Raw genomic sequence first — 24,543 nt, forward strand, 5'->3', positions numbered from 1 at the left:
TATTTCACATCTTTCATCAGTGTACAATGTCTGAGTAAGTTAAAAACACCATCCGCTCCTCAACAGAGCCAGGAAATTAATTGGGGTCAGTCCAAAGCAAAAGAAACATTTGAGAAAGTGTGATAGTGTTGAGATGATTATAACGTTTATGGATATGCAGGTTTCATTTGAATTCAGCACCAGATGCATACAGTAATACCTGCAGCATTAAACCCACTTTAGAAGCACTCTTACTATCTAAATTTATGGCACAAGAGTTGGCACTTTGGAAGAGCTAATTATCAGTTTTAAATGTATTTTACTGCAGTCAAATTATTCATCTCGACATTTAAATGAAACAGACCCCCTGTGCATTATAATACACGGTCCATTATGAAAAGTCAAGTTAGTTTACTTTTTATCCACAACTTACATTTGTCAGGTAAGTACTTCGTCTGAACATATAGTTTAAATGTCATTTTCTCATATTTGCTTTTACATGCTTAGGAATGTAACCTTTATAAAAACACATCATCTAAAAGTAAATGGCTGACATAACAAAGGGAGGGTCTTTGACTCTGCATGGTTAAATTTGCAGATGTACAGTATTTACATCCACATTTACCTCCCTTTACATTTCCTCTTGCAGACACCTCAACTTTACTTTTGTTCTTCTGTCCTTTCATTTCATCTGCCCTCTGTCCCCACCTCGTATCCTTTGCTGTTCCCCTTGCTCTCTGGATTAGTATAGAAAGCCAGAGGTGCATGTATTCTTATATATTGATCTATCCATTTTTAATGACCCCGACACTTCCTGGCACAGGAACCATCTTATTCAGGTTCCGCTGGGCCAGTACTGCTGTCAGGTCTTGTTGACACTCTGTGCTACTTAGAGCGAGAGCAGACAACCTTGGAAGTGCATTAACGGTCTTTCCGCGGGACATGGACATGTCCATCAGTTCTGGTCCCATATTAAAAACCCAGAGAAAACCCTGGATGGTCTTTACTGGACAAATCCTAGGGGGGAAATGCACCTAAAAGTTAGGATGTGGTACCTCTAGGGTTTACAGGGATTACAGCAGGAGTACAGTCATACTGTGACAATGAAATACCAATTTCACATTATCTTCTGAAGGTATTCAGCGCTTTAACCGAAAGGATCATAAAACCTTATCAAACATGTTGGTCAAACTGTTTGTGAACATTTTTTTGTTGTTTTGGGGAGGATTTTACTACAAAAGTTTAGACAAATCAAACGTTCACAATTGTCTTCTCTAAGTGAGGGTTTCCCATTATGAAGGGAACTAGCAATGCATCACAGAGCCCTGAGTGTAAGGCATAGGAAGAGAGAGAATACCAGACATATATGATTCATCAACTGCTCAACATTTTCTTTACTTTCCAAATTTATTACCATCTGTACAGTCTAGACTGCCCTCATCCTCTGAGCTTCTGTTTTTTATTTCTCTCTGTTCTCTCTGCACATCAGCTAATTTCCTCAGTGTAATAAAAGCACTGTCACTAATGAAGGCCTAAGACGCTTAATGACCAATCAAAACACGGTCTACTGAGATGGCAAGCAGCAAAGTGCTCACCATTCGGTTTGAGCTCATGGCGAAGGGGTAGGTCACAATGGAGATGGGGAAACAGATGAGGGACCGGAAATTTACTGAGGAGAACTACAAAAAACATTCTGTAATTCAATTATTGCGTTTAGTGTTAGAAATAGAAAACTTTACACATATATATTATAGCGTATTATTATATTGAAATAGCAGAAGCTAATGTTATGTATGAACATGCATCTTTATGTAACTTATGATCTAAGACTGTGGGTTGACATTAATTAATCCTGACGTACACACTGGCAGAGCAGATAAGAGTTGCCAGTGAATATAATAAATGCCCTTAGAGAACTGGACTATAACTGGTTAGCTGTCAAGTGGAAAGAGAGCATTAAGTAGGTAATAAATATTGGTACATACATGTACTCCCATGTTGAAAACATGACTTCACATAAATTAAATTTGAAGAAAGTAATGGCACCATTAAAATAAAATATGATAGAGGCTGGCAAGTGATCGGTAAACCTGGTTAAACCGTAAATACTCTTATGGGACGTGAACGACTAGTAAAGCGAATGAATCCACAATGAGGCAATAACGTTTTCACTGGTCAGTGTCACAGCTGCTGCTCTGTTGGATAGGGGAATATTTGACAGGCTCAAATCCAAGAGCAAGCGCAAAAATCTGAAATCAAAGGTTTTGTCAGTGGAGAAAAACAGCCTGAGCGCCAGGAGCAGGAATCAAACTGAGACATGGGAAGTGGGTGCAGTTGTCTATTATAAAGAGGGGCCAGGGTTTAATGGTGAGAAATTGTAGAATCATGAAAAGAGCAAATAATGCTCTTAAGATGAGAGAGCACAATGTTAATTAAAGATGGGAGAGAAAATATGAATACATAATTTGCATATGTTCACATTATGTCCAAATATTTGAAATTTTGATGTAATAACCACTACAAATGTGCATTACAAAAACACCAAATTAACACACACACACACACACACATACACACATTCTTGTAACTCTATTTTGGTGAGGACACTCACCAAAGATCCACCCACACGGCACACACAGGAACAAGTTCACACAAACATACAGTACGTCACACACATGCCACATATCTTCAAGAGACGTAATTCTCAGCCCGTTGCAGGCAGCAGGCCTCTGGGTTTTCTCCCTCTCTGACAGTGGGTCAGACGGGCCCATTCTCAAGCTGCTGGCTCGCAGGGACTGAGATACCCGCCTAATGAGATCACTGCCATCCATTTGGGCGAGGGTCAGCGCTCATTTCGAGCAATTCATTTTTAATTGGTCTCAAATCTAATCCATTTCATAATGTCAGCCCCTGTGCTCATCTCGCCCAGAGGCCGCTGAGTGACACGGAGCGATTCCCTTGATGTTGTTTGCGCTGCGTGTTATTACATAGCCCGAAGTGATTGGGATGATGTTATTGTAATTGTTGCTCGGTCGGTTGTTGCCGTCGATGCAGGAATGTTGCCGCCCTTCAACACAGATGATAATATTAGTATGTAGTTACTTCTCTTGTACATTTCAAGGATTACCACTGGTATTTTAATATCAGCTGTGAGAATCAGTGCAGGAGAACTGGAAGTCTTTCTCCCTTTCCACTTCAATGGCAACCCAGAGTAAACCACTCAACCCTCAGCAGCATAAGGAGAGCTAATCAGTGGGAGATTGTAGCCTTCTGGTCTGCATGTTCAAAATGTATTTTCAGGGCAAATATTAAAATGGCAAACAACATCCACTATCATTTGAAACAGTGTATTGTACTCTGGCTGTCTTTGGAGTCCTCCCTTCTTCCCTTTTTATCTTTTCCCCCTTTACCCTTTCTCCTGTCCTTATTTTCTTCTGCTTTCCAGCCTGCGCTTTCCTCCGTCTAACTTGTGTGACCAGCTGTGTCTCCAGCTTTGCCTCCATCTAGATGTCAGTTCTAATTTGTTGTTTGTGCTGACTCCATCCCTGCTAGCAATCAGTGAAGAAGACATTCATTACTCCCGGTTGTGACAGGCTCCCTCAGACTCTCGCTGGACCCTAATGACACCTGACAGAACACAGGTTTACTACTTAGCAAACTGACCCCCCAGAGACAGCCGATGGGGCCCATTTGGCTAACACATCCTTTGATGGTTAACAAGGACCAGAAAGGGTAAGGTAACACAAGAAGTCGTGTCCTATAATGTCTTATAGGGGTTCAAATACTGGCCTTGCAGTGTAATTTCAGCTTGTTTGTAAAAAAAAAGAACAAAAGTTTTGTGGGTTCATATAGTTCTCTCTAATCATATCAGTAGAGAACTCATAATCCTTCAAACGAAGAGATCATCAGCTGAGTCCAACATAAATGTTTCTGTAGGCTCATTTTCAGATCTCTATTTATATTTATTTGACCAACTCGATGAAAGTGCATTTTTCAGATCGTGTGGCAAATTCAGAGGGAACGGGTGGCTTTTTGATGTCAAACTTATTTTTGAGTGTTGGCACAATGTGAGATGAACTATAGTAGGGACAATACCAGACATGAAACTTCAGGGGCGGAGCCATTAGAGCCTTTGGTATCACAAAAATGTTAAGGACACAAAGAAGACGCTTTACAAATAAATACATTTCTGATAAAAAATACAATTATACCAATGACATGATAATTAATTTTCATTTTTCTTCCATTTAAGTGTGTGTGTGCGTCATGCCCACACTACAACCAATCAGCTTCAAAGCTTACCAAGCATTGCTGGGTTATTTTGTACTAACAGGGATACAAACCATACCGTACTCATAGCCAAGTAATGTTAGCATAATGTTCATTCTTGACCTTTGTGGTTCAGAAGGCGGTTACAGCCCCTGCCCAATATTTTACCAAGATTACCAATACCAAAGAAGGCTGTGGATCACAGCTAAGTAAGGTGCTGTACATTAGAAAATATCAAATGACAAAGTCCTCTTCTTTTGCCGTCTCACTTTCCCACTCCTCACCAAAGATATACCATGCCATCCATCAATCAGTTTAAGTAGAAAGCAATAAAAAGTTAAGTCAAATGGGATCATTGCGTCATGAAATTACTTGTTCCCCTTCTCCTGCTGCTTATTATTGAGCCGTGTTCATTATTATATGTGCTTATTAGGTGTGCAAGTCAAACTCTCGTTGGGACCATAATCATTTCAACTAACTTCGACTGTGAAGTGGAGTCATAACTCTTATATTGCTGCCTGTCCACAGACAATTGAGAGTGTACCGAAACACCTACCACCTCATTTGGCAAGTGTAGCCTCCTCACAGAGGGTGACAATGTTGGACCTGAAGCAATTGGTTTAAATTGCCCTACTTATAAGCCAATAAACTAATAGGATGAGTGTCCTTACTCTTTCCTCGGGTGTAAAATGTAGCTCTATGATTTACTATTTGCAGCTCATGTTAAATGAAGTGTTCGTTTAATTAAGTGCAACAGTGCTGAAAGACAACTTTATGAAGAGTACACTTTTCTTTCATCATTAAATCAAATGCATGATTTAAATTACAGAATGTCATTTAAGATTTACAACACAATTATTATGATGTGTTTATTTTGCCTACTATTTGCCTGTACAACTGATCGTATATCCAACAGTGCACCCACGCTTGTTTAAAGTAGAAACTTGTAGAAATCTGTCCAAAGGAATAGGTGGATGTTTTATAAAATAAATATATTTGTTTTGTTGCAGAGATGAATAAACATTAATATTTTAATTTGAAAGATTCATTTGTCGGCCAAATTTTTCATTTTAAAAAAAGGGAAATCTTTTGTTTATGTGCTAAGCGAGGCTAACGGCCTGCTTTCCTCAGCTATGCATTTACCTCACAGACTTGAGAGTGGTATCACATTTATCATCTTACTCTTGCCCAGAAAGTGAATATTTTCTAAACTCTTCCATGTTTTGCCTAAATCTAACCAAAGCTACATCATTTGTTTCCACCCCTCTTCTTTGTCTCAGGTAATATTAATACTTGTGGTTATTGTAGTTATTAGTCATTGTAATTGAAAAATGCTGTCAATGCTGTTCTGCCTTAAGCTGCAGGTTGACACAGAGCCAAATAGATGTCTGTGTAAAAGTGAGAGCAAGCATTTTGGTACAGCACTGTACCACACTGATATTCTAGGGCATGTGTCCATATCGGATTGAGTAGGACATTGCCGTGGTTACATATAAGCTGTAAGATGTGTCAGACAGAATCTATCGCAGCAGAGGAGAAGATCAGACATTGATTGTTGCTTTTATCACTGTATGCATTGTAAGCTTGTTGTTAGCTGTTGAGTCAAAACACCACAAGACACCTCCTGGATCTATAGCTATCAGATTAAGCGCTGACATGCTCATCTATATAAAGTGTGAAGGCAAGCATCCACTGGCTGTTGGAGAAAACAATGTCACACAAATTGCAATAAAAAGCAAAAGGGCGATCTGAGTGGGGATAGAGAAAAACATGACACACACCGTACTGACACGCTTCTGATTCAGCATGCTGTATACAATCGCACACTAGGGCAGCATTACACCAGCTGCTTCCTTCAGTGTAAAACATGCAACACTGTGTAATGGAGGGTCATCTTAAAGGCAATGTTGCAGAATTTCTGTTTTAAAAGGGCTTTCGAAACTTGGATTTGATTAAAAGTTATGCATTTACCACACAGCCCCGTCTGCATCCCTGCATCTGGATGTGCCCACACAAATAAAAGGGACTCACCATTGTCCTTGACGAGGACTCAAGGGTTTGCCAGAATGACGAGGGATGGAAGAGGAGGAGCAGGAGGAGGAGAGCCATGGCAGTAAAAACATGGCTGAGCACCTGCACAAAGAGACGGCTGCCAGCTCATAAAGCAGCTCCACAGCGCCCTGCTGCCTCATAAATCCCTCGGACTCCACCGTAGACTTTATGTCGACATGTCTCCCTATGCACAAAGATGGGATTGACTCATATTTTTAGAATCTCCTCGATTGAATTTGCTTTGCAAGAGATTAAGAGTGTAAATGTATAATTATCTGTATATGCAGGTTATGCTAGTTTCACCAGGCTTGCTCAGGTTTGACAGCACGTTCAGAAGAATGACTGTGCTCCAGCATGACAAGACACTTTCATTCAAAATTCACCAGAGCGAGAAAGAGTCACTCATCGAATTAATGACTGAGCAGCTCAAATGGTCAATTCTCTCACGAGTTACACATAAATGTCCCCACATCCTGCTCACCCAAGCCGAACAGGCCACTGGAATGTAAAATGCTAACACCAAAGTGCTGTCAAATGGTTGTTGGCAATGAAAATTGAATAGCAGCTCAAGACAATAAAGCCACATTACACTGTAAAAACTCCATTTTGAATTCACAATACCCTTAGGGCCCAGGTTTTTTCTGTAATTTTATATTTAGGTCTTTATTCTGGTCGGAAACCCAGCGTATTAATGTAGTATTATGTTGAACTGGTTGTTAAAGAAAAATCAATATCCATTTCTTTCTCCTCCGTGGCTTATTTTGAGACAGAATATGTTTAGAGGAAGAACCTAGTCACGGGGTTGTTCGGGTTATTTAAAAAATCTTGTAATTGCACAGATTTCTATATAAGGGAAACTTTTGTACTACCAGCTAATTTCTGCTTGTAGTCACAGATTAAAAACCGTCACTCCTCCAAATAAACCAACAATCTTAATGTAAAATGCAACGAGTTCAAGATACAAGAACACACTGAGACACTACATTTCTCTTTAGATTATTTTTACTGTAATGTTTTCGTTAAACATTGGGAATAATTTATTGAAAAATACCTTTTTCTCCTTGATTGTCTTATTCAATGTAGTAGGTTATAAAGAGGCAGCAATATTCAAATAAGACCATTTAATAACTAGTTAAAAACTCGTTCTAGGTGCTTGAATGTTCCATTGTTCTTGAGCAAAAAGTAAAAATACATTTAGTCGCCTATTAATTAAACACATTTGTATGCATGTTTTTTGCTAAGGAATAAGTCTCTTAATTCCATAAACCAAAGTAAGTAAAAATATTGTGCAGTAAAAGAAAGATCTCCCTCCATGGCTTCTGGGAGAGTAGGAAGTCGATGAAGGCAGCAGAGTACGAGGTTAATTGCTGATTAACATGGATTATACTCTGATACCACTCCTTTGTTCAATTGCAGCACTAAGATTAAATGCCGTCATCGCTCCATGTGAAGTAAACTTTTGAAGCTGATTGGTTGGAAGTGGGTATTTAGAGTCGGGGACGACACCACTTCAGTATTCAATTCAATTACATTATGTATTGTGCAAAATCATAATATTTCAACGCACTTTACATAGAATGTCAAGACCTTCAAAATGATTGAGAAACCCAAAATTTCCTTCAATAATTGTAAGAAACCCATTATTAAGAAAATTAACACATTTTTAAGGGGGTGTGTTCAGTGATGTAGTGCACTTATTTTTCAGTCAACATAGTGTATACCCACTTCTGAATCCCCTATGGTCTACATCATTCATTACTATTTTGCTAAGACAGGGAAAGCATTACCTGTCTTACTCTGCCTCTGGCTGACCCAACCTATGACCCATCCTTTTGTGTTTGTCTTCCTGGTAAGAAATATCACCTACCCTTTACCTGACCTCCTGAACAACAGAACTTATTAAAAAATGCAACTAAATTCAACCTATAAGTAAATTCAAACATGAAGCGATTAACCCAAACCAAAATGTCAGCAGACGTTTCATTACGTTCCATTGTCTCAGTTCTAGTAAACTTGAAAAGTATGTGAATAAAATGCAGTGAAGTCATTTATTTAGTTAGATTTTTTAAATTGCAAAATATAATTTTTATACAATAATATTTTTTCAAAATCCCCCATGAAAGATGACTTTAATTTTATCATGGTGCCCCACTCTGGCCGACACTGTCTGTTGCCAATTAACTGGGCCATGTTACAGTTTACTAAAGCAGCTACTGGCCTATAGACGACTGATTTGACTCAAGTTGCGTCATCATTTAGCTGCATCACCCTGAAGGCTGGGGGACAGTATTGATGTAAATTCTGCATCAGAAATCTAAGAGGCGATTTGCTCTTTTCTGGGTGAACTATATATGTAAGGGAAGTCTTACATGTCACAGTTTAGACACAGATAGACACAGCGTCTATCCTTTACTGGATGGCCTAATTAAAAACATATTAAGAGAATACCCCCTTCTCCAGGCACCACTACACCACTTTGGTCATTTTGGTTTGAAGGGTAAATCCCCCCTCATCTCCCTACAAATCGCATGCTGCACAGCAGTGACTTTGACCGTCACAGACCACATCTACCTGAGATTAGCATTGCCTTAGGAATAAGGATAAATGTACTTCTTCTACAGTTGCCTGTAAAACCACTGTTTGCAGATTTCTCCATCATCAGGTGGTACAGGCAGCTGTGAGTGGATGAGCTGAACAGAAGCCAGGCTAATAACATTCACACATTAATAGTTCCTAAGGGGAAAATGGCTCATGATAGCAGCAGAGGGGAAGAGTACAGAGACAGAATCCAGCACAGAGAAGCAGAGACACTGACTCCGGCAGGAAGTAGTTTAACTAAAGGAAGGTTTTATTCCTAAAGGCCAATGTATGCTTCTCCGTTTTGACGGACACGGACAGATAGGACCGCCTTCTCCAACGTGGAACGCCCTCTCCGGGCCTCTCCGCGGCTCCTCGGAGAGCTTTTCGTGCAGCTCTCATTTTTCTAACTACACGTCGAAATGGCGGAGAGCCCACGGATAGCCCTTGGCTGTGATTGGTCCGCTAACGCCAGCATTTCGGAATGGAAACTTCCTGTTCCATTCCCTACATCACAATAAACCAAAATCACAACTACGACTCTATGATTAATGAGACAAGTGTGTTAAGCCAGCGGCGTTGTCCGGCTGACGGTGGCTGGTTAGAGCACTTACGGCATGTGTGTACGGTCACATACGGTTCTAACGAACTTTCATAACGTGGCTAGCGGGCTAACCACCATGCTAACTGCGGTGGGAACAGCGCAAAAACCCGCTGACTTTAATCCCACGGCTGTCATGACACTGTTTCTCAAACACCGTCAGGTTAGAAGCAAACACTTGGTAGTAGTTAGTATCGGGTGTCCCTGCTGACTGTGTGTGGAAGCTGTGGGGAAGCTAGCTGCCTGCGTGTAGCTTCAGGCTGTTGCAGCTGTTGAATTAGCAACGCAGTTTGGAAACAAGACCGGGGAACCGCTGCGTTAAGACACGATAACATAAGCATTTTGACCCGCTGGGTGTCACTTTATTTCAGCAAAAACTGTTGCGTCATCAACATCCTTTTTCTGTTAGTTGCCATCGTTCACTGTGTGTGAGGGGAGAACGTAAATAAACCAGCGTGGTCTTCTTCTATATACCTCATGAGGTAGGCTTCTCTAAGCTCGACTTCAGTTGCGCCATCTACTGTTCTGGCAGTGAATTGTTTTCACAACAAAAAGGCTCGTAGAACTATAAATCAAAAAGGGTCCGTCCGATCCGTCTGTCCGTCCGTCCGCAACGGACTCGGAGAAGCATACTGAGGCCTTAACTCTGATAATGCACAACTTTAAAGTTAAGTTTTTAGTACATTTTGAGGATGAGAAAAACAAGTAAGTGTTGTGCAATAATGCATTAAACTTGATATCAATAAATGGTGTGCCTTCCGGCCTTCAATAAATTTGGTTATCAAAAAAATATTGAATATTAAAATTCAAAATATGTATATTAATAATAAGTTTTATTGTTTAAAGTTACCTCGGGCGCCACCCTTTTAAAGAGGGGAAAAGATAGCCAATTTATTGATTAAGTCTCATAAAAGTACCAACTACAAATTTGGAACTCTGATTAACAATTAAATTAATAACTAAAACCAAAATGTCCATATAGACCCACCATCCCGGAGGAACTAAAGAGGAGACGGCGGGGCTGCAGAGCGGGGCTTAAACGGAGGATGGAGAAGAGGAAGTTTAAGCCCTTCATTCCTGCAGTCATCACTGGAAACGTGAGGTCGCTGGTAAATAAAGTGGACGAACTGGAAGCGCTCATCAGGACACAGAGGGAGTACAGGGAGTCCAGTATTGTGTGTCTCACGGAAACGTGGCTGCACAAGCAGATACCGGACTCCAACGTCACCATTCCCGGCTTCCAGACGGTTCGAGCCGACAGAGACACCATCGCGACCGGCAAGAAGAAAGGAGGGGGACTCGCCGGGCTAGTGAACAGCAGGTGGTGTCACCCCGGGCACGTCACCGTTAAACAGCGTGTCTGCAGCCTGGACATCGAGCTCGTCGCCGTCGGACTTCGTCCATATTATTTGCAGAGGGAGTTTACCAGTGTTTTCATTCCTCCATCTGGGAACGCAGAAGCAGCGTGTGACGTCATCCACACTGTGACTGCAGGGTTACAGACACAACACCCCGGGGCCTTCATCATCATCACAGGTGACTTTAATCATGCTTCCCTCTCATCCACACCCAACCTTCTTCCAGTTTGTCAAATGTGCCACCCGGGAAAATAAGACTTTCGACCTGCTGTATGCAAATGTTAAGGATTCATACAGCTCCACTGCCCTGCCACCACTGGGCAGGTCAGACCACAACCTAGTCCTGCTCTCACCATCATACAAGCCTGTGATTCAGCAGCACCCAGTCACAGTGAGGACAGTGAGGAAATGGTCTCATGAGGCCATGGAAACACTGCGTGGGGCGCTGGAGGCCACAGACTGGGATGCTCTGTATGAGCCACATGGTGAGGACATTGATGGCCTGACTGATTGTGTCTCTGAGTACATTGGGTTCTGCATCGATAACACCATCCCCACTAAAGACGTCCGCTGTTACCCAAATAAAAAAAAGCGACCTGAAGGCCCTTCTCAACGAGAAGAAGAGGGCCTTTATATCACGGGACAGAGCAGAACTCAAACGGGTTCAAAGGGAGCTCAAGCGCAGCATCAGGGAGAGCAAGGACAACTTCAGAAGAAAACTGGAGCACAAACTGGAAGAAAACAACACCAGGGATGTCTGGAGTGGTATGAAGGAGATCACTGGATTCAAGAGGAGAGATGGGGGAGCAGCTGGGGATGAACGACGTGTGAACGAGCTGAACACGTTCTTCAATAGGTTCAACTCCAACCCCCCCACCCCCAGCGAACCCTCCACTGACTCGACTGAAGCCTGAAACATGCTTCTGCGACCGCATCTGCGTCTTTTCACGCCGCTGTGGCGCAAGACTCGTTTTCATTCATGCTTCCCCAACCGTTGCGCATCTTACAAAGCAATTCCGCGGAACACTAGGCGGAGTAATGCTTTTTGTCGAAGACGACCTTAGAGACGCCTTCTTTCTTCTTCGTCGATTGTTTATTTACATAAACCACTGCGGCTCCTCGTAGCCTTTTTCTGACGGACAAATCCGCCAGTCAGTGACAGGTTATACAAGTGATCATACTATCGGATATCTTCTGCCAAGTGCTCTTCTATTTGGTCCATATTCGTTCTTCTAAATCTTCCGTGATTTCTGCCGGTATTATGGAGGCATGAAACCGGAAATGCAGCTCCAGAAGGGATGTAGAGCAGACCAATCACAGCCTTTGCGGGCTGAGTGAGCTTGCGAAGCTTTGCCGTAGATTTTAGAAAAGGGGGTCGACACCCGTCAGCACGTAAGGTGCGATACATAAGCACGTAAGGGACCCGGAAGGGCTCTTGCGCTTACGGGCCCGTGAAAACGCAGAAGCATGTTTCAGGCTTGACTCTACGACTGTCTTTACTGCATCTCTGAGCAACAAGTACTTAGTACTTACCATCATCTGCCACTGCACCTTATCTACCCATTTATCTTGTGTTTCTGTTTTTATTGTTTCTACCTCAATATTTTATATTTTATATTATTTTATTGTATTGTATTGTATTGTATTGTGTTGTATTCAAATGTACCGGCTGCTATGACAACTTAATTTCCCTTCGGGGATGAATAAAGTAATCTATCTATCTATCTATCTATCTAGATAGTTAGCTGAGTTAAAGAATATAGAGTTCTTGACAGTGTAGATGTTGGCAGAAATCACATCACAAATTAATAAAAAAACATTTGTGAAAAAAAAACATTTATTAAGAACATAACAGCACAAAATACTGTTCTTAATATGTAAAGATGTGTATGTGAGTATGCGTGTGCCTGTGTGAGTGAGTGTGCTTTCAAAATGGCAGCTGGCCACTCCAAAAATAACGCCCTGCCCCTTTGAAATGTTGGCGATGTGTAGCGGGGGTCAGGGAGATGTGGGGGAGATATTCGTGTGTGTGGGTTGGTACCAAATTAGAGAAAGTTACTAGATGAATACAGAGAAAGACTGTGAAGAGCATAACATCCCTAAAATTAACTTTCAAATAACGTATAACCAAAATATAACGGTAACTCTAATCAAACTTATAAAAATCACACGAAATCTAATAAACAGTATTTTTTATACCGTTCATGGAAAGGGAAAAAAAGGGTTGCTGTGCTGTTCGAAGGCCAGTGAAGTCATCTTGCTGGTTGTAGTTCTACCTTTGAGGTTCTACTGTGCGATGCAGCTCAGTTGCTGTTCGAAGTTCTCAGGTAGGCTTCTGTGTCGCTGCTTGAAGGTTGGTAGAGCTTGGATTTGAAGAAGGTTTCCTTGTTGAGGTGAGCTGCAAGCTGCACCTCTCCTTCATTGAAGATGAGCAGAGAGGTGACTCCTCTCAGAGAGTTGAGTAGAAGATATGAATCGAGTCAGTGAGCTGGACAGCCACCCTTCTCCCCTCTGCGTAGGAAGGGGAATTGAAAGCAGGAAGAAGGGGGGAGAACTGGCCTTATATTGGCCTGGTGACCTCATGGGGCCCAGAGTGACCAATAGTGGTTGAAACTTGTGTCTGTCGGTTTTCACACCTCTGTGTGACGTTTCAAGAACCCTGGGATGCTGAGTTCTGGAGTCTCTGGTTTTCTCCAAGACAAAGGACATGCGGCATTGCTCAACTATATACACAAAATATATAGTATATAGTATCTATCTTTTCCAGATGCATGAATATAATTATTTTATGCCTGAAAAATTGTATAATATCTGCTTCAAAAACCATAGCATGTATTACCCAATGAAAAGTGTCATGATATTTTTTAGTTTTTTACTCTACACACCATATACAGAGCAGTAATGCAGCAATTCAATTTGAGTCCTACGAAGCAATAAACATTGAACACAAGACATGAGTTGTAAAACTGAGTGTAGAGGGAGAAGAGGTGATGGCCCACAACCAAAAGTTCAGCCTTTGAAAGGTCCTGGGGTTGAGTCGGTTGTGAAGAGATGACTCCAACAGTCAAAAAGTAGCTCTGGAGGTCTTCAGAAGTCAAAATCAAAAGAGTGTGTGGAGCGGTGGGAGAGACACCAGGAGTGAAGTGTCACCCATAGAAGCCTCTGGTGTTGTCTGACCTTTTGCTGCCTCCAATGAAACAGAGCTGAAGTTTGTGTGAGCTGAGGAGCTGGTGCCAGCTGTGGCTCATCTGATGACCCTCCTTCACACTCGGCTGCTTCTTCTCACTCTCAGTCTGTGGAGCTGCAGGGGTCATGCATGAGATCGAGCAGTAGTGATACCGCAGTTTAAACATCATTGCCACAGCAAGAGGTTTAAGGCATAACTGTATAACTAGGAGTAAGAATTAAGACTCAATTATGATGTGAAATTATACTTTTAATTGATTTCCTTGGAGAATTGTTTGGTCTTCTTAAAACAGATTTACTGTCCTGATCTGCCACTGTGAACTTTTGAGAGACATTTTTTCAGTTTGGATAATTTTGGACTTTTTATTTCTGCTATTGACTTTGTGTCTTGTGTAATTGTTTTGTCCGTGTTTCCCTTTTTTAAGTTCCAGTTTGTTACCATCTTCGGAGTTTACCTCAGTTTCAGTTTCATCGTGCTTCAGTTTCATATGTCAATGTCCTTTTGCTCACGTGTCTTTTTCCCATTCACATTTTCTGACTTAATATCAACTAATCAAATATTGTGGTAATGGGAGCCACTGTGTATGTGACTAAGTTAATTTAATTGATATTTGCCCTTCGGACTGCTCAGGAGGATCAATATGTGAGATAGGGACTTCTCTCAACTGGTCCGTTTACTTATGGATCACTGTGTTTAGGGCTTTCGTGAAGTGTCCAGCTGATTGTTTTCTGTGTGGAGCAAAGCTCAGGCAAATGGCCACTTTGAGCAAAACACAGAAAAAATTCTGTCATCAATCACCTGATGTAGACAGAACGATTAGAGAGGAGCTCTTTTCATTAGTTCAACACTGCAATAATTCCCCTGACCATCATAATATAAAACTGCTGTGCAATGTAATGGAAGGATTATAAATGACTTCACAATCAGAATAAAAAAAATCTTCTAAAGTTGATACATAGAGCTAAAGGGTTGCAAGAGTTCACCTCCTGAAGTTCACATTGGTATTCACATTTTATGAAGAAGTGTTTACAGGAAACATAAGAACATCTGCATTATTTGCATTCACATGAATTTAGTGTTATGCTTCCACTACAACACTTTTTGTGACAATACCTTGTGAGGAAACATGGCAGACAAAGATTAAAAATGCCATTGCATCATCAACTGTCACTCAACAAGGATAATTTACCCGCATTTAATGAAAGTTGACGAAACAAATCCTTTGTGTAATCTCCGATTTTCATACAATAAATCTCCTGAGTACATTACTTGAATGCAATTTAATTTAGCTTATATCCATTACTCTGGATTTATAAAAAATATGAGTAAACAATCAAATATGAGGTATATTGGAAATTGAAAGGCACCAATGAACTTTATTCTTACTTATTGTAAACAGGTTCAGCAGCAGCAGCAGAATGGCCATTTGTTTTTCTGTGAGAATCCCTCTTTAAAACCCTTGACTAATGTCCTGCACTGATTGAGCAACAGTTGGAGAGTGAGCTGTGTCATTTATTATTATCTAGGTATGAATAAAATACTGTTTTTTAATCCATGTGGTATATGAATAAAGCATAACAATGATCGATATGGATTATATTGTGTGAAATCTCTACATCTGACCTTTATTTTTAAGCTATAAAAAATGAACTTATAAGCAAGGGTGCAGTATTCTACATGTATCGAGCAGCATCCTGCACATGTTCATTCCTGCTCGAGCATCTTGTGGGTTGTGGTTATGAAGGTGTATGATGTCATTTTTATCCAGTTTTTAAATTGAAATCCATTCACACTGGTCTACTTCTGTCTCACTGCTTGAATCTGAACAGTAGATTTTGAATGCATATTGGTAATGTATATTTGGAAATCCAACCTCCTCATTCTCTCAATATACCACCTATATGCTTATGCCATTAATATTTGATTCAATTTACAATTAATATTGGCCAATATATAATAATAACACAAGCAAAAGGTCCTTTACTGTCTTGTATTCCAATAAACCTGTTCTTCTCATGGGTTTTAAAATGTTCATAATAAAAGATATTACGCTGCTCGTCAAATGAATCTAGTATTAATTATTCAAGAAGAAGCTTAACATAGAGATAATTTCTTGATGAGTTGTTGTTGTCTTGTGATGACAGAAATGTTCACAGTCACATTACAGGAACTTAAAATGCTTGACACAATTGTAACATTCAGGGGGTTTAGATTGCGTTCTTGGTTGATTTGGCAAAAATACCTGTATAATGACTTTTATAGAGTTATGAGGCTTCTTCAGAGTCAAACCCTATGTTGTAAGGCTTTAGTTGGTTTCCATACAGTGAACTAACCAAATGTGCACAAAATCTAGACCAATTCTTTAAAGTAAAAGGGAAGAAAGTACAAGGATCTATGTTTTTTAGCTTAGACTTAAAAGGATTGACTGTTTGTCAAAGTTGTGATTTGTGTTTCTACGCGTGTTAAACACAGAAGATGAGACTTAGTTTACAGCAACATGTTAAGTTGTTTTATTGTTGTTTATTGTACAATGTGCTGTTCTCCAGCTGCTGTAGCACTTTGGCCCAAGACGAACTTCCGCCTTGGACAATAAAGTAAATTTGATTGGATTTGAAAATGACTTTGTCTAATAGTGTAATGTGTAACTAGTAATCGATAGAAATGTTCAAGTATCTTTACTTAGATTTACTGTAATTCAGAGCAATATGCATGTGTAATTTCATGAGCACATTTAAATCTGTACTTGTGTCAGCCAATTGACTGTAACAAAAGAATAGGGTTAGTGCTTATAAATTCTTCCCTCTTCTCGTTCCTTCTTAATTGAGAGCATAAAGTTACCACCACAGCTGAAAGGACATTTACTTTTATCCTAAACATTTTGTCTCATTAAAAAAAAGCTCAAACTCCTGTCACCTAAAAGGCTCTTCCTCCCCGCTATTTGATTAGCGTTAAGATGACTTTGCTTGAGAGACGGTGATGAATAAAACATTTGTTTGTAGGTCCCAAACAGCAGTGCTGTGAATGTTAATAAGTTAAACTTTGTCTCAGTTTGAAGAAAAATCATTACCATTTCTGAGGACATATAGTGGAGCATATATGCACTGTGCGTGTTGTATGTAAATGCAGTTCAAATGCTGTCATTGGTTATAATACTCACACATATGCTTCAGGCAACTGTTGTCATCACAGTCAAAGTCAATTAAAGTCGAGACTTAAATAATGTAGTTCATTAAATAATATAATTGTGAATATGTTTATATACTGAATATGCCTGGTATAAGCTCATCCATCCGTAAAGTAGATTGGCTATAACATTTCCCTTCCAACCCAAAATCTCCATCCACACACAAACACACACACACAAACACACACATACACATACACGTACACACATACACCCACTCCCTTCTTTCCTTCTTTCCCTCAAGAGTGTCTCTGTTTCTCTCTCCCCAGTCGGGATTATTTACCACCACATCCAGCAGCTAAAGCTGCTCTGCCCCAGGAACGCCTGCAGCCATGCAGCAATCAAAGCGAAGCGTCATCCTCTATCACCTGCACCCATGGGAGCACAAGAATGAAGGGGGGAGGGGGAAGAAGAGGGGAAGAGGACTTTTAGGGGAGGGATAGGGACTTGGGATATAGAGATGGGGGACAGAGATGGAAAGAGGGAGACAAAAATCTGAAACCTCTGGGAGAGTTCGAAGGAGGAAGTGGAGGGATACGCTAAAGAGAGAGACTGGCAGCAAATACTTCTTCCCCGCATGGGCACTTTGGGGACCATAGAGACAGAAGCAAGAAAGGAAACAAGGAGCCAGAACAGGTGGAGACGTAAAAGAAGACTATTAGAGGAAGGAGATGGATAGCAGGATGTAGAAAGGGCAAAACAGAAGATGAGATGAAGATGAGATCAATTGTAAATCTCTTTAAGGCACAATGGGAATAGAAATGAAGAGTAAAGAAAACGAAAAAAGGAGATGGAAAAATAGTGAGGAATTTAAGAGTAAAAGAAAGGAAGAAGGCAGATCGACAGAGGGAGGGAGATGTTGGGCATTCAAATTAAAAAGGTTGAGGTGGGAATGTGATGGCTTGAGAGAAGAGAGAATAAAAATTGGCACAGATAAGAACAGATGTTTATATAGGTAAAGAACGAGAGTCAGAAGGTTCAGAAACCATAAGAAATATAAAGTAGCAGAATAACAGCGAGAGGATATATTCAGTGACCATTAATAACCGGATGCCAACAACGAGGAGGCATCTGGTTGCTCATTTGCTTTGGTTTCTTTTCACTGGATCAAAATTCATCAATACTTAAATAACTCAATAAAGTGAAAACCTCCACTAAGGCCCAACAGTTCCATGTAAATTCAAATAAGCTGCAGCAAATGAGACACAGTAATCGATCAGTCACCTTGTGCGCTGGTTTTTAAAATCTGAAGTCATATTGAACTTGACCTTTGACCTTCAAAGAGACTGTGTATGCCAGACAAGTTGAAATTCCCTTTGGCCTTTCCTGACATGTTCACTAGAACACGAAATCTTGACCTTCGACCACTAAAATTGTATCAGTCCTTCTTTTAGTACAATTAAATGATTGAACTTAATTCCTTCAAAGTGTTGACAAGATCAAATTAACCAGCAAATTCCCATCAATTTCTCTGTCAACTAATGATTGTATCCAATTTTAAGAATTTCCCTCACAGGGTTCTTGAGAATGATCCGGTGGACATAAAGCCTCTGGCCACTGGCTGTCGCCAGCACAAACGTTTAAAAAACAATGGAGAGCTTATACTTTCAAACTAGATGGTCCTGCTGGAGTACTGCACAGTTTTACATGAAACTGCTACTACTATCGTAGAAGCTGTTTGAAAGCTGCATCATTAATTTATACTAGAATTTATACACACTAGACGCAGAGAAAGTTATTTGTGCCTAAACTGACTTGTGAAAGTTCCACAAAAACAACAACTTTTTTGGTGTCTATAATTTATCCTCGCACGTAAGTGTGGGTATATCAGTAATTTAAAAGCAACCCTTTGAAGCAGGGTTTTGAATCAAGAGAAGCCACATTGTACTGCCTCGAGCACAAGCTTTTCCCCTAATAGCTGCCAATGCAGGAAGCTTAGTCGATCCCCAATTATACCATGATAAAGTTAGTCTCTGTTAATTGTCCATTAACGTAATTATCATACGCAGTAATTGCCTTTCAAAAATAATGGGCACCAAAATTGCCCAGTAGCTGAATTTTGATAAGCACATCACCTAAATTAGACCCATGATGTTTTACCTGAGTGATAAAAATGCACAAGGGAGAGACTAAACCACAGGAAAACTGTTCCTGAGATCATTAAATGCTTAAGCAGCACAGCTTCCCCCTTTGAGACCGCATGAAGAGGCCCTGAAGATCTGTAAACAAAAATGTGAGGAAACAATGGAGAAGAGAGAAGTCTGCTGTCGCCACGGTGACCAGTTGGAATGGTGATGAAGTAAGAAGAGAAGAAGGGCAAGAGGGGAGGAGGAATCAGCAGGAAAAGGAGACAAACAGAAAGTGATAGAAACAACAAAGGAGTGCAACAGATAGAGTGCATGTGGTAAAAGAGAGGGGGACCATGGAGGCGGGAGCATCGAGACGCGTGCTGGGCCTCCTGCGAAGCACCAGCCCGATAAACACCTGAGACTCAGACGATGATGATGGGCGTCAAGGAGCAAAATGCAGCCTGGCTCCTGCTCGCTTCTTCTCGTCTGGTGATAAAGGTAATAAACAGCAGCATAAATGAGCTTGCCCCCATGGTGTGTAGGTGTGTGTGTGTGTGTGTGTGTGTGTGTGTGTGTGTGTGTAAGTGCGGGGGTGTATGTTTGCAGCATAAATGAGCTCCCCTCTTTGGTTTGACAGGGCTTTATGGATGGTGTGTGCATAGCTGAGATAAAAAGCAGATCCATTTGTGCCTCATATTAGAGGAGCACATGGGCGGCTATCATTTCAGGGGCTATCACCCTCCCATCCTTTCTCTTCTACCACTTTCTTAAGTCCCCTCTTGGTTTCTCACTTTTCCTTTTGTTTACAGCTGTGATATATATTATGAGCTACCTATTAGAGCTGTATACCGTATTTGAAAGATATTCATTAAAAATGTATCAGGACCACATTGCACAGCCTCAAATCATCACTCCACTATAAAGACACGTAATTGGAATGTAATATCTGTCATCATGCTTGTCTGAGGATGAAAGGGTCACAAGGGCTTAACGCTGTTTGAGTTTGATTAAGTCTCATGGAGTGTTGACAGAGTCAGAGCTGAACAAGTGATGTATCAACCCTTATCCCATCTTTGTTATATTTGCTTTTACCTGAGAGCCATTTATTCTGTGTGCAATGCGGTTGTTGGGATGGGCAATAAGAGAGAGAATAGGTGACCATACCAAAAACTTTACTTTAGGAACAATTTTATTTAAGGACTGTAAAGCTCCATACATTTGAAGCTTTGCTCATTAAGCTCTGAGCCTCAGAACATTTAATTTGAAATAAAAGTAAGGATGCTACATCAAAGTGCCGAACCTAATCTTAAGTCTGTGACATGCAGTCGTTAAAACACTCAAAATGGCCACATTTATGGGGTAAAAATAATTCAAGAAGATTCCAACAAAATCTTTATCTTCAATATTTAGAAGACAATCCTCTGCAGTCAATCAACGGCTTAAAGGGATAGTTCCCTCAAAAATCTCCTTGATGGAGTAGCTTGTTCCCCATTTCCTAGATTTCCAGTGAACAGTTTACCAGTGGATCGACAGTTTGTTCAACTCTTGACAGTGGGTATGAACTCTGAGACAAAAGAAAGATTAGAAATAAACCCAGCAGAGATTTGTCTTCTTCACAGTGTGTCTGGGCTCACCCTTAGGGACGGGCCAAATAGCTTAATATGGAACCACAACTTTTTCACACGGAAAGGAGTTGATTCGGATGCTTCAGGCTTCGAGTCACGTTCTCCTCCTGGGCGCCTTTTTATCATGGAGGAGGACCTGGGTCAGAACACGATGTCGTTTACTACATATCCCATCTGACTTGGGAACAAGACATTTAAACACTTGATGGATGGACAGCACAACCAGGATCTAACAGGAGGCCACTAAGTATTCTGTATTGATTATGTAAAATCAGTTTAGTACATCAGAAATATATTCAAAATGTGTGAGTGTGTGTGTGTGTGTGTGTGTGTGTGTGTGTGTGTGAGAGAGAGACTACACACCTGATGTCTTGCTGGCTCAACATCTCTGAACCAGCAAGAGATCAATGGGATCATACAGCCAGTGCTCTTCTGACCGAACCACACTGTTACTGGGAACCAGCCCCAGAGTTTATAGAGCTGGCTCCACTGCAATCCAGCCAAAGAATATCAATAGTGATAGAACAAATATGGATTAGTAAGCACCTCACAACAGCACACACACACGCACAAACAAACTTTCATTCAATCATACTTTCCTATACCCACCACCAGCGTTGCCAGATGGGAAATGTTCAAGAACCATACAAGAAGCTTAAAATGATTGTTCGTGACCAGAGAAAGATGTCATGTGAGAAGAGATGCATACATCGCACAAAGGGCTAATGTATTGTACAAATAAGATCAATATTGTACATATGGAAACCCTGCTCGCCAACCCCTTCAAATAATCCCAGTGAAGTAACTATTGTAAAACCATAGTGAACACCTGTGTATAAATATAATGTAATGTATAAATGCATGTTTGTGTGGGGAGCGGTCAGATAACTGTGGCCATGGGTGTAGTGCTGCTGGAACCCACTGGAACAACCCTTGACCACTTTTTTCTCCAAAGGTGGAAACTGATTTGTCACAGATTTTTAAATCTGACTGAAATTCATGTCATTCTTTTAAGCCCTCGATCAAATTATTAGTAAGTCATGCAAGAAAGCCAAAAAACGAAAAAAATTGAGTGGTAATGAATCTTTCTACCAAGCAACTGTTAATGGTTAAAAATACATTTCATTCCTCATTCACTCTTCTGTCAGTTTCCTTATTTATGATGCCTGTGCAAAGATGACAAAGACAGACTCTGTGTTGCTGCAGCTTTTCTTTAGAATGTGATGTTTTCAGTGCTACTTCAATTGCTCAGCATAAGTAAGTAAGTGAAGTCATTCAAAAGAGAAATACTTTTTATTTTAATGTCTATTCACCTGCAGTGCATCATATCTACACTTATAACAACTTACTGCAGAAAGCCACATAACATGATGCATCTCAACAGGATGAATCATAAAGTCAGAATAACACTCAATCTTTTATAGTTGACCAAAGAGACATAACCTAAGGGGGATATTCTTCTTACTTTATACATAAACAACACACATGTCCATCTACATCTGTTTAATGTGTTGATGTTGTGCCATTTAGTTCTCCATCTAATTGAAATAAGTTTTGAATGTAGCAGAGTTAATGATAAAGTCGGTATCAACAGGTGAGTTAGTGAAATCTGCTTTGAAATGTGTTTTCTATAACAGGAGCAACCGGAGGAGATAAGACAACAGAAGACACTCTTCTAATGACAGTTTCTGTTGCATCATTGAGTAATTACACCATAATCTTCCCCTTGTATCCTCATGCTTTCAAGTTGACTTCAGTAGGGAGCCAAGTGTTTGGTGTTTGTGTGGAAGCTTTGATGTTAATGATGATAGCCTTGGTTACTTGATGAGTTTTGCTATTAGGGTAACATCACTGGATGGTAACTGAATTTGGTACCTAATTGTTGTACACCTTCTGTGTAGACAACCGGCTGCAATCACAGCAGCAAGAGAACTTTGTTACTTGCATCATTTGCAATTCATTGTTTGTGGCTACAAACAATATCTCCAAGTTTGTAACTGAGTTATAACAATGTAAATGTGAAAACATTATTTATTGAATTTAGAAGTTATTGGGATTTTAGTTCTAAAATTAACCTAAAAAGTTAGCAAATAAAGACATGAGCAGTTATTTATAGACTATATAGATTTGTATTACTTATTGTTAAACTAGAATAATCCAATAAATACAGCTATTATTTTAACGCTTCCCTACTTTGAAAGTTTATTGTTTATAAATCAATGGCTCTTTCACAATAAAACAAAATTCAAACGTTATTTTAAATATATTTCTGCTCCTTTTTCAACCAAGGAAGGTTTAGTTGTTTCATTAAAAGCCTTTTCTTGCTTTACATATATTGAATGACCTTCCGTCAGTGTATATGTGTATTTTCTACAGCTGCATGTATCCTGTAAAGCAAGCTGATAAAATGTCTCCCAAATGCCTCTGTTGTCAATGGGCGTCATGTTGATGATAATGTTATCAGTGCAGCTGGTATGATGGAGACACTCAGTTTATCACCTCATATTTTTATTACACTGTAAACTGCAAAGATGTAGCTGTACTCTTCAGGACATGTTGGTTGCAGAGATGGGATCCACAATCTGGGAATATCAGGCAGATGTTCCCAGAGCATGTCAAAACAAAACCAGTCAGCCAATCAACCAACCAGTCAATCCATCAGGTGGCCAGTCAGTCGACCAACGACTGTATGAAAAGTATAGGTGTTAAATTGATTGCCGTTCAACTTATCCAAGAACAAACAAGTCTGTTCATCTCCCTCTCTCTGAGGCAGAGAAAGCAGTGTCACTAATGTGATTCCTTTTTTCATCCAGATAACAATTTCCCAACGGTGTTGCAATCACAGCAGATGCACCATTGCTGTTTTAGCTAATTAAAGCTTCAGTGAATGAGAAGGTAATTGAGAGCACTGAAAGAGAAGGTCGAAGTGGTTCTCTCTCTCTCTGTCTCTCTGCTTTTGTTCCATTTTTTATTCTCCTAACTGCATTTCTTTCTTTTAAGTGATATCCCGAATTGCACTTGTCTGCTGCATGTGCTGACTGTGCAAGATGGTAAAGATTAAGGTAGGCAAGGGATTCCCTCTGCTTCCACTCTTTAATGGCTAAATCTGCTGAGATGCATCTGAAAGGCTGCAACCTAAAAAAACAACAGAAGACATCAGCGTATGTGTGTGGTCTTTTCTGTTGCACGTCCTGGTCAAACTCAGTTCAAATATCAAACAAAAAGCTATCGTCAGTTCTAGCTCGAGCTATTGATCACCAGAATAGACACTTGCACTGTGTCCTGCTGCACACTTTCAACACTAGAATGGCACATACCCCTGCAAAGACCCGACATTTCCCTAATGATACCACATTAAAACTCACAGCATCTTGATTTTTATTTGTATCTGCACCCAACTGAGTACGCTCATGAATATCAGTCCCATAAAATATTAATGATTCTCTGAGAAATCAACAAAAATGTTGAAAAGTCTGACACTGTTAAAGAAAAAAGAAAACTTGGACCCGCCCTCTGATCCAGATCTACACCAACATCTCCCTGACCGTAACCTGATAAATACTCAGCCTGAAGGATCCACTCTGAAGGACATGAAAGACTTTGTTTCAGCTTTCTTTTCAATGAAAGGATGTCATGAGAATA

The sequence above is a fragment of the Platichthys flesus genome, chromosome 1, assembly GCF_949316205.1.
Source record: "Platichthys flesus chromosome 1, fPlaFle2.1, whole genome shotgun sequence".
Lineage (NCBI taxonomy): Eukaryota > Metazoa > Chordata > Actinopteri > Pleuronectiformes > Pleuronectidae > Platichthys > Platichthys flesus.